Genomic DNA, 15,729 nt, shown 5'->3' on the forward strand with positions numbered 1-15,729 from the left:
ATGTCCATCGATAATCCGGCTGTGTCGTGCTTTATCGATAAAGCGCCGGCAAAATGTGTTTGTCGGTACTCCGTCGCTAAAAGTGTTGGACCGAAGTTCGTCGGTAAAAGTATATGTGGAAAGTACGTTGGTAATGTGGTCAAAAAGGTGTTGGTAATGTGGTTAAAAAGGTCAAACAAGGATTGTAGGCATCGACCCCTAATTCCATCGGAAAAGGGTCGGTAATATTTACTGACGACATTTTTATCCAACCAACCAATTTTATTCGAAAATCCATCGGAAATGTTCAATGCTTTTAGGAGGTAAGAGTATTAAAATGCTACTTGTTTTATTCTTATGTAAACTTTTGAAATGTCTCGTTTGATTTGAAGTTTGTCCCACAATGGGAGCCTTTAACTTTTGCCAAACGTACCCACTAACCATGTATGAAACCATAAAAGTGAAAAGGAGTTATCCAATTGACACAACTACTACATTCAGTGATGACCAGTGGACATTTGTACGTGAAACATTATAATACATAATTTAATCACACAATTAATCAAATTAAAATCCACTCCAACATCAACTTAACTGATAGCATCCAAATCTAAATTACAATACTTCCACCGATGATCATCCAAACCTAATTTACTATACTATCCCTGATCTTCATCTGGGTAAAACCGTTTCCGACACACACACTTCATGGCTGCTGCCATCAGTCGATGTCAATCCATGTTGTATTCCCACTCCAGTCGACTCCTCTAACTCATACTCATACTCCTCAACTACACTCACATCCTCTCCTTTCACCGGAAACATAAATTCTTGATTTCCCGACATGCCACTGCCACCTTTCATCTCACCTGCCACCTCTCCATCTATCTTCTCAGCTGCCTCCAGCTGTAACTGCAACGCAAACTCTAACCCCCAAACAACTTCTTCCATATTCGGACGTTTACTCCCTTTTGATCTTAAACAACTATTTGCCACCTCACCAAACTTCATCAAAGAATTAGGAGCAATCTCATCACTTATTCTCTTATCAACTATCTCATGCAACGTCCCGTTTCCATAATTTGACCTCCCCCATTCAGCCAAACTCACCACTTCTTCGGGATCCTCTAGCTTTATGACCACTGGTCTTGAACACAACACCTCCAACAAAACAACCCCAAATGAGTAAACATCAGATTTCTCTGTAATTTGTTGAAATTTGTAATATTCAGGATCTGTATACCCACGTGTCCCTTTCACTACTGTGCTGACATGATCCACTCCTTTCTCTTTCGGCCCTAACTTTGACAAACCAAAATCAGCCACTTTCGCCACAAAATTCTCATCGAGCAAAATATTAGTTGATTTCACATCACGATGAATAATCACGCGATTTGCACCTGTGTGTAGATAATGCAACCCTTTCGCTGCACCAATGCAAATTTCTAAACGTCGTTTCCATGGTAAATTAGGGTTTTTTGCTTTGTATAAATGATCTTGTAATGTCCCATTTGACATGTAATCATACACAAGTACCATTTCACCCTCGTCATCGCAGTATCCGATTAAAGATACAAGTTGGACATGGCGTAATTTTGAAAGCAATTCGATTTCCGTTCGGAATTCATGCAAACCTTGTTGGGATGACGTGTTTAGTCGTTTGATTGCGACAGCTGTTGTATCATTGTCGATGTACCCTATGTACACTTTACCAAATCCTCCTCTCCCAATTACACGAGTTTCATCAAATTCTTTGGTGGCATCTTTCACTTCCTGAATTGTAAACCTGCGACACCTCCCAGACGGAAGGCCGGAATCTTTTGATTTTTGCTCATCGGACTTGTCGCCGGAGCGTTTCACTCGCCGGAAAACGATAAAACCTAAAACCGACAACATGAGTACTAACGCTCCGCCAATACCGCCAATTATGGCGGCATATGGCGGAGTTTTCTTTTTTCCGGTAGGGGATGGTGGTGATGGAGACGGTGGTGTAGGTTGGAGCTCCGGATTGGGGCCAGCGAGACTTCTATTCATGCTAAGCTTGAAAACTTCCAAACCGTTCAAAAAAGCATCACTGTATTCTTCAGAGTATTCAACGTCAGGAGCCATCGCGAGCCATAAGTCTTGTTTTCTTCCACTACCATCAGAATCAAACACATATACGACATAATCCTTAAACACGGGAAACCCGGTACCTTGAGTCCAGTAAAACAGATCAGCAGAATCTTCAGCCGTTTGATTATTAATAAAAATCTTAAATATCACCGCATCTTTTCTCGTGTATTCCAGTATAATACTACAAAAATGGAGCCTAAGCATGTAATAAAACCCGGAATCCACCGGAAGTAGCCACGTCAGATTGTAACGTTTAGACAATTTACCCATGCTTCTTTGGGTAGCGTAAACTACTTCAGGTGCGGTGTAATTCGGTGTCTCAGCAGTGTAGGTGATCGGATTCTTGTAAACCTGCGTGACGCCTGGTGCTGAGAACAGGTATCGATCATCTTGATCCCACAATCGGTACATCCCGGTATCCCCAGTGGGCGGAATCTGTATTCCACCGACGTTTAACCGGTAAATATTCTCGAGACCAACGTACTCTTTGATCATGGGTCCGGCACTTAGACCGATGCATTTCATGTTTTTTGATTTATAATATAAGTTTTCGGGTAGTGAAACGATTTCGATACCGTTAATGAAGGCATACGAGTTAGGGGAGGGGGTAAAAGTGACGTTTAATGATTGGGTATCGTTTACATATATAACGTATTCTTTGATAAAGTAGGGAAGTGGGGAACTGTCAGCGAGGTTAGTTCCTAGATAGGATGCAGTTAGGAAAGCGCTGAAGTTGGATAAGAGAGTGTAACCATTGGATGACACGGAGAAGTAAGATTGATTTGCTTGGTAGCCGGAGTAGGTGGCAGGGTAGAAATAGAGGCGGAGAAATTTAGGGCCATTGGTGATCACCGGAAAAGTGTAGGTGAATGATGAAGTGTTGAAGAGTCGGGCAGTGTAATATGGGATTTCCGGGATGGAGGGGTTGTGGTAGTTCGGGGTGGAGGTGAAGGAGGTGGTGGAGGGTATGAATTTGGAGCGTTCATCGGTGTCCCATTTCCGGTGATCGGAAGTGACCGACTCACCACCGCAGTTGAGGAGGAAGTAGTCAGTGGGTTTGTATGGTTGGGCGGTAGTTGTGGTGGTAGTGGTGGAGAAGAGGAGGAGGAAAGAAAAGAGTGGTAAACGGAAGGTGAACATGGTGGTTGATAGATTTACGTGTTCCTTAATTTAGTGTGGTGCTATGATCTTGTTATTGCTCCTTTATAAATTATTAAAGTTGATAGGGTTATACAATAAAAAGATTGTTTTCATGACTATGAAAAATCTTGGTCTTCCCCATTTGCCTCTTAGCCAACAGGAACCATTTTGCATTATGGCATGTGTAACGTGCTTTTTAGATATTTGGTGATTGATATTCGGATCGTGATTTGGATTTTGTTTTAATGACGAAGGAGATACTTTGTGTCACATATCAATTTTTGGAGGTGTTCGGCACATCGTGTATCTTATTTCTAGCTTTTAAGAAAAAATGCTAGTAAAAAAAGTCTAAGGTTGTCCTATATGATTTTTGTTAATTTATAATGTTATTTAAGTGAATAATTTAATTACTACAAACAAGCAAAAGTATAGTCTATGAACTCCCCATGTTCATGTTGAAGTATGACAAAATTAGTGCTCGTTATAAAATAAAATATTGGATATATTGAGAGGGTGTTTGGATACGAAAAAAAATAGGATGTTTATTGCTTATTGTTTATTCCCACCACAATAAGCTAAGTTTAAATGTTTAGATAAGAATCCTTAAAAAGTAGTTTATTGTGGTAGGGATAAGCTAAATAAGCTGATTTTAATAAGCATATTCCCCCTTGCTTATTGTATATTCCCACCACAAATAAGCTAATAAACTATAAACTAATTTATCCAAATATCACCTTAATCTTTATTTGTTCGATTATATTTTTTGCTAAATATTTCAAGCCAATGAAAACGCTTTTCCATCCAAAAAACTTGTCATAGAATACCTATTTAACAGCGTTGATATCCCATGCCAGTTAGATTAAGATGCGGCTCTCTATACGGTTCATGAACATGAAATAATAATAATATATAATTTGTAACTTATATCGTTGTGTTTTATTATTATTATTATTATTATTAGCTGTTTTTTTTAATGCATTTCTATCTTAAATTGATAGAATTCCTAGGTTCGTATTAAATAATTATTAAATAAAGTTGTTTTAAAAAATGTGTCGTGCAACTCCCTTTAGTTTAAGTATGGTCGTGCAACTAAAACATTTACTTTTTGTCTTAATGGTTTTTTTTAAAGATACGTTTTTCTAGATTTGAAAAAATATTAATTAGTTGAAAGTTTGGAAACGGTTTCACACTTCCTAATATCTTTACTTTATATATTTTCTTGATTATGAGGGCTTCCTCTGTTATTTTTTTGTTATCTTTTTATAATCACTACTAGAAAATAGGTTTTCCTTGACAGACAATGTCTGTCGTAAATGTCTATACATGACAGACAAAAGTTTGTCATTGAAAGTCATGTCATAAAGGAAAATGACAGGCATTTGGCCTGTCATAAAATTTACGACAGACCTTTATGACCAACAATTAAGACATACATATACGACATGTGTTTTCGACATACATTTACGACGGACTTTGTATGTCATAATTCGTAACATTTTTGTAATTATGACAGACATTTACGACTTCAAATTACGACATATGTTCTGTACAGCATGATTTTCGACGTAGTTTTACGACATACTTTGTATGTCATGGTTTTACATTTTATATATATATATATATATATATATATATATATATATTCTAAATTTCTACCAAATCTTAATCAAACTAAATTATACATTTAATGTCTAATAACGCAAAATAAAATATCATATATATATATAAAAAGGTTTACACGAACTATAGTGACAAATTCAAAAATACTTTCAAGATACATCAAAAAGTAATTGTCAAATACATATCACTGGTAAATAAAATTTATGCAAAAGGCCATTGCCAAAGCGGGGTCCTCAGAAAACGGTAACCTGGAGATCATTATTCAAAAAATTGGAAAAGACATGAATGCCCTTTTTATCTTTATCATCATCAAAAAGATGAGAAATTAACATTGATAAAGGTGAACATACACTTCTTGACTGAATATTGGTTTCTGAGAAGGTAAAAGTAAAGAGGAAAGCCCATCCATGATAGCTTTAATATACACAGGTAATTACTTGATATGCCTCACTTTCTGCATATGGAAAAAAATAAGGATTAATTCTTGGCAATAATATTATAATATGTTTTCATGTTATGAAGATATATTTTATTTTTACCTCCTGTGTGATGAAAAGTAACTGGAAGGATATTTTCTCATAATGATGGAAAGCCCTATCAGCAAGGGAAGGTGATATGATGTGGCGCATAAAGCCCCAAAATGTTGCACCCACGTGTGCAAGGAAAGTATCACGGGCAACTGTGTAATTGTGTAAGTCCTGAAAGAGAGAAAAAGGTTTTTTAACTTCCATTTATAATGTGAGGGACCAACAATGAAATAAAAGATTTCTTTTTGGAACTAAACGAAAAGATCAACTAAGCACAGGGACCAGATGTGTAATTTAATCTAGAAAAACTAAATATCTATTCAATCATTATAAAGTATAAACATATTGGTGTAGCTAATAAATATGTTTTTGGGAGAAATAAATTGCAGCTATATATTAACTGGTTCCATGGGTACACAAGTTATACCTGAAGAACTAATGCCCAATTATAAAGTGCATCATAATCATCTGGATTTCTTTCTATTGCACTTGCATACCTAAAAAAGAACAAGAAGCAAACAAGTTAAGTTCTTTTTTCTTTCTTTTACTCCATTATTTTCTAGGATTCATCAAATTGTTTATACTTGTTTTTGAAATTGAAGTTCATACTACAACAGCTATGTTAGGATATATGGAGATTAAAAATATGCAGATTGAATAGAAATATGCCAAGGGTAGAACTGTAGCTAAGGATTGGGTATAAGAAAAGGGTTACCTTTTTGCTGCAAATGTTTGAATCCGTTGTCTTGATCGACCTTCCTCATCAGAAAGAATAAGGGATATATTAACATTTCAGGTTTAGCAGGAACTGAGTTTGTGATCATGGGTAAACCACAGGGACCATTTATGTAATTCTGTCTAATTAAAATGTATAGATAATATGATGCATAACCAATGAAGTATACTGATAAGTATCATCAGTAAACAAATTCCAGCTCTCCATTGGTTTTAAAGCTTTTGTTTTATGGATTTCACCAGATTCATCACTTTCAAAAGACTGGAGCTCTGACTTTAGGTCACGCATTCTCTCATCAAGCTCTGTATCAAAACTTCCCAAAAGTGAACATTTGATAAAAGATTTAAAAAGTGGGAAAATATCAAGAATATAGAGGATAATAAATTAAGAAAAAAAATTACCTTCACAAAGAGCAAGTTTCACCATTCTTCCCCAACAATGTTTGAAAGCAAAAAGCTCATATATATCGATCTCTGCTAAAAGGATATCTATTGCTTGATGATCTTTCTACAAATTGAAGTTAAAAATATATTAGGCATATGATAATAAGGAGAGAATTCTCTTTTTGTTTTCATTTTTTATTTTTAATGCTCCTTTCACCGCTGTAATCCAACACATAACAGGATAGATAAATAAATAAAAACTTGTGTAAAGCATTCAACAGAGATTAATGTTCTCCAAAATGAAGAACATGATATTTGATAAGATTGTATAGTAGTTAGAATACATACATCCCCAAATGCAGCAAACTTCTCCTGAATTGCATCTTGCAAGTGATCTGCAGCCTCTTCTTCAGTAATTTCTTATATCAACAAGGAGAGAAAAATTAGTAAATAAGCATAATAACAAAGACAAATGCTACCTCATAATACTTCAGGAATTTGTTTATTGGTTTTTGAACAGCATGACTTATGGAATGATATCTAAACTGTATGAATGTGAGTACATGACCATTTTACCCTTCTGTTCAAAAGTGATGTTGAATAAATAACAAATGATTGTTTATTTAAAAACTGTTACAAATCTAAATTGTAGATAACTATTTATTTGATACATAGAAAATGATACAAATGCAATGAACACATAAAAACTCTCCCCTTATTTAACTCACTGAGCCATGTTCTATGAGCCCTTTATAAGTCTTAACTTTTGTGCTTCCAGTTACTTCTACCATTGGTTTTAAGTTAATCATGAGGTTGCTTATTGGGCTTAATCCATACATTTTAAGAAAATCTATTTCTTTTTGGAAATAATTAAACCTAATAATACCTGCAACTGCACCAATTGTCTTTTTAAAAATTAAACTAATTAGGAAATCTAGGACAAATTACTTGAGCATGTACACACACTGTGCAGACTGCAAGCGTATTAATGATTTAGCAAATTGTTTGCTAGTATCAGCTACATACAAAACTCATTTTGCATAACTGAAATACAATGTATTTCCTTTAAAACTGAATTGGATAATGAATTAAATGAACAAGTATTTGAGTAGAATGTTTAATGTTGTAAGTTTATTCAAGATTAAACAACCAATCTAAATCTAGAGTGTAGATGAATAGATAATACTTACAACTCCGTTTGCAGTTGTGGTTGAAACCAAAAAAAAATCTGATCCGATATGCAGTCACTTGTTAACAGATCTACGCACAGAACAGAAACAGTAACACATTCAAATTCGCACACTCTTAGGGACGATACTAAAAAATGGAGATTCGAAGGTGTAGATAAAGATTAATAAACAAACCAGAGTATTGAAATTAGTTAAATTACCTTTCGCTTTTTTGCCAATATCGGAGAAGAGTCTTGGTCCGTTGTTCATCTTTGTTGCAGAAGGATTTCAAATTTCAATCGAATGATGAATCTGATATCAGATTGAAATTGTATTGGGAAAGAATGTTACCTCTCAATATATAACAGAGTAGCAACGGGTTGACCGGTATCAGAAATGGCGATGATGAAGAATGATATCACGAATCGGTGGCAGGCAATAGCGTGACCGGTGAGGCAGTGTCAAGTCTGCGACTGGTGAAACGAGGACGAAAATGGTGAGGAAGTTGATTTCTTGAGCGGAGCAAACCCTAATCGACCGACGTTTGCTTTGATTTGACGAAAATGGTGAGGCAGCGAGATGATTTGGGGGTATCAGTAGTACCGAGGCTTCGAGGGAATTGTTGAAGAAAGAAATCGTATAATTTGGATAAAAGTCTAATCATATGTTATAATCGTATCGTATTAAAGTATAAGCGCCACCAAAAACTTCTGACAATACTACCTTTTTATTTCCCTTTCATCCTTAACCAATTTTACACCCCTAACATCAATCAAATCAACTTTTTTCTTTTTATTTGATATTATTTTTTTCTTTTTCTTTTTTTTCCTTTTCGTTTTTGATTTTTTTTCCTTTTATTTTATATTTTAATATTATTACTATTAAATTCGGATGACATTTTAAAATTCGGTAAACATTATAAATTCGCACGACATTATAAAATTCGAACGACTTTTTTGTCCGTAATTAAAAAATATAAAAAAATATATTTAAAAACCGATTTTATATAGCCGTTTGAATTTATAATGTCTTCCGAATGTTAAAATTTTGTGCGAAATTTATAATAATAATAATAATAACTAGAAATGTTTCTCGCGCGTTGCGCGGGGCGGAAAGTGTTAGTTTTGTGTGTATGTTTATGTGTTTCATACATTACTATTATCTGAAGTACACTGCCTGAATGGTATCCATAGTAAAGTACATTGCTAATCTATGTAATTTACCATGAATCGGATGAAACAAACCTGTCCTTAGTGGCTAGCAAAAGAACATCAATAGTTTAATACCACCATCAACTTTCTTAGCGTACCATAAAGCCCAAAATAAGAAATGCAACGGTAAATCATGGTAGTAATAAACACATACACATCAATATTGATATCAGAACAACTAAAACTCAGGAAAAAATGAAAAAGTAAAAAATCAAAAACACAATCCAACCATGGCTTTTACAAATTCACATCAACAACTTGAGATTTTTCTTTAGGGACTGTAACAACAAAAGTGTAAAAAGCTTAGCGTGAGTTTTTTTTATGTAGTCAAACACCTAATGTTCACCTCTGCAGTTTTTCCATCATATAATAACAAAACAAAATTGGTCAAATGGAGATCGCACTTACATGATTCGTCCATTACAGCATGGACAAAATTTGTGGGCATTCTTTGTAGACAATCCAACCTTCACCTCTATAGTTTTTCCATCATATGATAACAACCTCTTTTAGTAATATAATTATTCATTATCACATTTATTAAATAATTTTTTTAAAAAAAAGGAAAAAACATTGTATTTCCTATCTTAAAAATTCTAAAGTAGTTAATAGCAACGTTAAAATATAATTTAAGTTTTACCTTTAGCATCATTGATTTGTTTCTGCTGGGCATCTCCCATGTCGGGCGCACCTGCTAGACCCAAAAAAAAACATGTTTATTATAAATATAATAAGATGTATTAAGATTTAGTTGTAAATTTGTGTATATAAATTTTTTTAATTATTTTGTACCTGTTGCTACACCGGTTTGACCTGTTTCCCTGAATATACAAACAGAAAACTGATATCAAACCATGAATATGAATTACATGGTGAAGTGAAAATCAACAGTTGAGTTGACCTATTAGAAAATAGGATAAACATTTTACTGAGTGGGCGGTTGCCTACCAGACAAAAGAGATTGTTGTAGTGTGATCATTTGCTGTAAATTGTAACAACAGTAGCTGAATGGATGCGTAGACCAGTGTTGGTGGCGAAACCGACAACAATTGAAGACTTCATACAATTTTGGACCTGGAACCTTGAAAAAAAAGGCTAAAACTGAAAAAGGTTTCAGTTTTGAACTAAACAATAAAAAGAATCAGAAAACACAAGGACCATTTCTGTAATTTACTAAAAATTACAAAAATGGACCCTACGTTTTCTAATTTTTCTAGTTTTTAATCTAAAATGGGACTTTTTTTCGGTTGTGGTTCTTATTTCAAGGTTTTATATCGGTTTGGTCCCCGTAGCCTTAAAATAAGAACCAAAACGATATAAAACGTTGAGTTCCGTTAGGGGTGCTTTTCGTATAATAGAATCAGATGACAAAGAAATAGAACAAACATCGTAATTAAGATTTATAATTTCAATTTTCAGTTGTTACAAATACAAAAACTACCCATTCTCACAACCTAAAATAAAAAAATTACACAAAATGATATATCGCAGAACCAACAATTACATATAATAAAAAAATTATATATATTTTCACAAAGATTAAAACTTTCAAGAAATAAGATACTTACAAAATCGTTATTTAAGATTTTTACTTGATGAATGTTTTACGTAAATGGATGGTGCCTGACGACGGTGGGAAATCAGAGACGGAAACTACACACCTGGAAAGAGAAGCCTTCCTGCGTGGTAAATGGGTAATTAGTAAGTGTGCAACAGTTTGTGTTTTAATAAAGTTATAGCGAGAAACCTACCGATTGTCGATTACTACAGCTAAAGAAGCTACAACAATTTCTTTAACCTTAGTGTAAATGCATTCCCCTCAATGGGATAAGAAATACAATCAACTTTAGACAATTAAAAAAAAAAAAAATTTTTTGCGAGGTATCAGAATCATTGATTCCAGAGTCGTCACTCATTCGTCTGTATTGGCGACGACCCCACCACATCTCCTGCCTGTTACTCAAAAAAGTTATAAAAGAAACCATTAATTAATAATGTCTATAAATTCAGTTTTACATAAATTATTTTATTAGTTTGGTGCATCATTTAAAAACATCATAAATTCATATAACCTTAATATCATAAATTCATGGAATCGGGACAAAAAAAATATAACTAAATTTAGACACCACCAAATTTATTAAGCTAAATAAATTTGGTGGTGTCTAATGCAAACACAAAAGATGCAATTTGCTCTACCATTTATTTAAAAAGATAAGTTAAAGACCAATTAAATAATTAATTTGAAAGTATGTTGGTATAAAGATAAAATCCCCCATTAATGGACATTTTAATGAATGTTTGTAAATATAATAAAAGTACATTGATATGAATGGCTAAAAAGCCCATACATGGTCATTTTTATTAATTTAATGAGATTTGCTACAAATGATAAAATAGGCAAAGTGCATTGGCATAAATGGAAAAAACAGTCACTACTCATCTCTATCAAAAAAAAGTCAAGGAAAAAATGATTGGAATACCTTGGGATGATCGACAACGAAGGCAGATATTATCGTAATTGTAGAAAAACAAACAAAAGTTGAGTAGCTTTATAGCAAAGAACCTATATTGGCAAGAAAGAGATGACGGTAAAACAGAAGAATATATATATATATATATATATATATATATATATATATATATATATATATATATATATATATATATATATATATATTTTAAAAAAATTCAACCATTATTTGATCGATTTTCTTACATGTTGGAGTTGTTCCATTAATAATAAAATCAAAATCAACTCCAACCGGTAAACTATCATCCAGCCGTACTGAGTTAGCCTTTTCATGGAAACTCCTATATTTGCAAAATGCAAATGGTCAGTCGCTCACCCACAACTATATACATTCTTACTATTTGTTAATATCTCGAATAAAAGTTCAACAATGTAGTCAAATCATTTTTTAAAAATTGCAAGTCGATTTCACTTTAAGATTATAATTTAACTATAAGGTCTTTATAGTGACAAGTATGATGATTTAGCCGTGTTGATCGTCAGATTGACCGACTAATAGCTTTCATTTGGCTGCAAAAATCACTAATTTTATGTTTGGAAGGATCCGTTGAAGAAAACCAATATTACGCAGCCAGAAACAAAAGAGAAAATGCAATTTGTCAGTGTTGCATCAAAACAATAAAGGTAAATTATGCAATTTGTCAGTGTTACATCAAAACAATAAAGGTAAATTGAAACATATTTTACCTCCACAAATGTCAGTTTAAAATCCAGGCCGACAAATCTCTGAGTCAACTGGAATTCATCTCCAAGAAACGCCCAAAGTTGAAATATGACATATATTTACGACAAATCTCTGAGTCAACTGGAATTCATCTCCAAGAAACGCCCAAAGTTGAAATATGACATATATTTACGACAGACATTATTATCCTTTAATTTTCAATTTTTTCTTATAGTATTAACGGAAAAAAAAATATATAATTTACTCTTGAAATATGACATATATTTACGACAGACATTTTTGTCTGTCGTAAATCATTGATATCTTATGATATATGACATACATTCTATGACAGACTTTTATGCCTGTCATAAAACTGCTGTATGTCGTAATTCGTCTGTCAAGAAAAGCCTTTTTTCTGGTAGTGTATGGCCGCATATGGCGGAGTTTTCTTTTTTCCGGTAGGGGATGGTGGTGATGGAGACGGTGGTGTAGGTTGGAGCTCCGGATTTGGGCCAGCGAGACTTCTATTCAAGCTAAGCTTGAAAACTTCCAAACCGTTCAAAAAAGCATCACTGTATTCTTCAGAGTATTCAACGTCAGGAGCCATCGCGAGCCATAAGTCTTGTTTTCTTCCACTACCATCAGAATCAAATACATATACGACATAATCCTTAAACACGGGAAACCGGTACCTTGAGTCCAGTAAAACAGATCAACAGAATCTTCAGCCGTTTGATTATTAATAAAAATCTTAAATATCACCGCATCTTTTCTCGTGTATTCCAGTATAATACTACAAAAATGGAGCCTAAGCATGTAATAAAACCCGGAATCCACCGGAAGTAGCCACGTCAGATTGTAACGTTTAGACAATTTACCCATGCTTCTTTGGGTAGCGTAAACTACTTCAGGTGCGGTGTAATTCGGTGTCTCAGCAGTGTAGGTGATCGGATTCTTGTAAACCTGCGTGACGCCTGGTGCTGAGAACAGGTATCGATCATCTTGATCCCACAATCGGTACATCCCGGTATCCCCAGTGGGCGGAATCTGTATTCCACCGACGTTTAACCGGTAAATATTCTCGAGACCAACGTACTCTTTGATCATGGGTCCGACACTTAGACCGATGCATTTCATGTTTTTTGATTTATAATATAAGTTTTCGGGTAGTGAAACGATTTCGATACCGTTAATGAAGGCATACGAGTTAGGGGAGGGGGTAAAAGTGACGTTTAATGATTGGGTATCGTTTACATATATAACGTATTCTTTGATAAAGTTGGGAAGCGAGGAACTGTCAGCGAGGTTAGTTCCTAGATAGGATGCAGTTAGGAAAGCGCTGAAGTTGGATAAGAGAGTGTAACCATTGGATGACACGGAGAAGTAAGATTGATTTGCTTGGTAGCCGGAGTAGGTGGCAGGGTAGAAATAGAGGCGGAGGAATTTAGGGCCATTGGTGATCACCGGAAAAGTGTAGGTGAATGATGAAGTGTTGAAGAGTCGGGCAGTGTAATATGGGATTTCCGGGATGGAGGGGTTGTGGTAGTTCGGGGTGGAGGTGAAGGAGGTGGTGGAGGGTATGAATTTGGAGCGTTCATCGGTGTCCCATTTCCGGTGATCGGAAGTGACCGACTCACCACCGCAGTTGAGGAGGAAGTAGTCAGTGGGTTTGTATGGTTGGGCGGTAGTTGTGGTGGTAGTGGTGGAGAAGAGGAGGAGGAAAGAAAAGAGTGGTAAACGGAAGGTGAACATGGTGGTTGATAGATTTACGTGTTCCTTAATTTAGTGTGGTGCTATGATCTTGTTATTGCTCCTTTATAAATTATTAAAGTTGATAGGGTTATACAATAAAAAGATTGTTTTCATGACTATGAAAAATCTTGGTCTTCCCCATTTGCCTCTTAGCCAACAGGAACCATTTTGCATTATGGCATGTGTAACGTGCTTTTTAGATATTTGGTGATTGATATTCGGATCGTGATTTGGATTTTGTTTTAATGACGAAGGAGATACTTTGTGTCACATATCAATTTTTGGAGTAATAATGTAGAATTTATGAAAGTGTGGGTCTTTCAGGATTTAATTTTAATTTTCAAAAACATTTCTTTATTTTATAATTATCTTACATTATATATCCTTTTATTTTCAATTTTTTCTTATAGTATTAAAGGAAAAAAAATAATTTAATTTACTCTTGAAATATGACATATATTTACGACAGACATTTGTGTCTGTCGTAAATCATTGATGTCGTAATTCGTCTGTCAAGAAAAGCCTTTTTTCTAGTAGTGAATGCTCTTATGGGACATAACCACACACACAAAAAGTCTCAATCCAACACCTAAGTGTGGTACTCATGCCATTGAGGGTTGTATCCAATATGTTTTCATATCATCAATGGTGCAATATAAAAGAAAGGCGTCCTCCATAATAATAAAGGTTGTGGGAAAGCAAGAGGTAAAGCTAATAACTTTTGTATCGCTCCATTATAAATTATTAAAGTAGATAGGGTTATATAGATAAAAAGATTGTTTTCATGACTATGAAAAATCTTGGTCATCGCCATTTGCCTATTAGCCAATAGGAACCATTTTGTATTATGGCATGTGTATCGTGCTTTTTAGATATTTGGTGATCGATATGGACGTCATTTGGATTTTGTTTTAACGACGAAGGAGATACTTTATGTCATATGAATCTTTGTCGAAGTTTGTCATATATGATTTTTGTTAATTTATAATGTTATTTATATATATATATATATATATATATATATATATATATATATATATATATATATATATATATATATATATATATTGAACCCTTTAGTGAAAGTATTCTGTTACTATTGGTGGTTTTTTTTTCTTTTATGGGTTTACTTTTTTTTTTTTAAAAGCTCTTCTTGATTGCCCTGCTTTTAATGCCACCGACTCTTTAAACCAATGGGGTTTGGATGTGTTAATGACCTAGAAGGGTAATAAGGTTTTAACTTTGTCCACATTAGGTTTTTAAGGTTTTTTTTTGTACATATTACACCAATATCGTTGTATATAACCGTTTAAAAAATATAATAAGGTTTTAATGTTGTCCACAATAGGTCCCTAAGGTCTTTTTTTTACATATTACACCAACATTGCTGTTATAACCGTTTAAGAAAAGGTAATAAGGTTTTAATTTTGTCCACATTAAGTCCTTATTTTTAATATTTTTATCATTTCATCTAACTCTTTTACAATTTATATTAGTATCTAGTTAGATGGCTTCATCATTTCATCTTCTCATTTAGTCGCCCATTCAGCACAACCACACTTTCAATTGAAATGTTACATAACAAGTTTTTGTCATTTTTACAACAACAAGAGCAGCAGCAACAGCAACAGCAGCAACAACAACAACAACAACAACAACAACAACAACAACAACAACAGCAACAACAACAACAGCAACAACAACAGCAACAACAACAACAGCAGCAACATCAGCAACAACAACAACAACAACAACAACAACAACAACAACAACAACAACAACAACAACAACAGCAACAATAACAGCAACAATAACAGCAGCAGCACCAACAGCGGCACCAACACCAACAGCAGCAACACAAACAACAGCACCAACAGCAGCAACCACAACAACAACA

General features: G+C 34.2%; 1 long non-coding RNA gene and 2 pseudogenes across 2 annotated transcripts; all 3 read right to left on the reverse strand.

Moving 5' to 3' along the window:
- Positions 1-434: 434 nt before the first annotated feature.
- LOC145109294 (receptor-like protein kinase FERONIA pseudogene) lies at positions 435-3,307 on the reverse strand (annotated as a pseudogene).
- Positions 3,308-4,917: 1,610 nt separating this feature from the next.
- LOC145109296 (uncharacterized) lies at positions 4,918-8,431 on the reverse strand. The gene is made up of 10 exons (XR_013708870.1): positions 8,021-8,431; positions 7,891-7,939; positions 7,691-7,760; positions 6,849-6,919; positions 6,519-6,624; positions 6,097-6,419; positions 5,809-5,878; positions 5,394-5,552; positions 5,205-5,308; positions 4,918-5,102 (listed from the first exon to the last, which is right to left on the reverse strand). It is a non-coding gene; the product is annotated as an uncharacterized LOC145109296 (long non-coding RNA).
- A 206-nt stretch (positions 8,432-8,637) lies between these two features.
- Positions 8,638-13,943, reverse strand: LOC145109297 (receptor-like protein kinase FERONIA pseudogene; annotated as a pseudogene). Its single transcript, XR_013708871.1, has 8 exons — positions 12,101-13,943; positions 11,600-11,694; positions 11,364-11,446; positions 10,449-10,833; positions 9,829-9,961; positions 9,673-9,701; positions 9,521-9,574; positions 8,638-9,355 (listed from the first exon to the last, which is right to left on the reverse strand). The product of XR_013708871.1 is annotated as a receptor-like protein kinase FERONIA pseudogene (transcript).
- Between the last annotated feature and the right edge of the window lie 1,786 nt (positions 13,944-15,729).

Source organism: Lactuca virosa, chromosome 4 (assembly GCF_052849685.1).
Source record: "Lactuca virosa cultivar CGN04683 chromosome 4, Lactuca_virosa_CGN04683_v6, whole genome shotgun sequence".
Taxonomy (NCBI): Eukaryota; Viridiplantae; Streptophyta; class Magnoliopsida; order Asterales; family Asteraceae; genus Lactuca; species Lactuca virosa.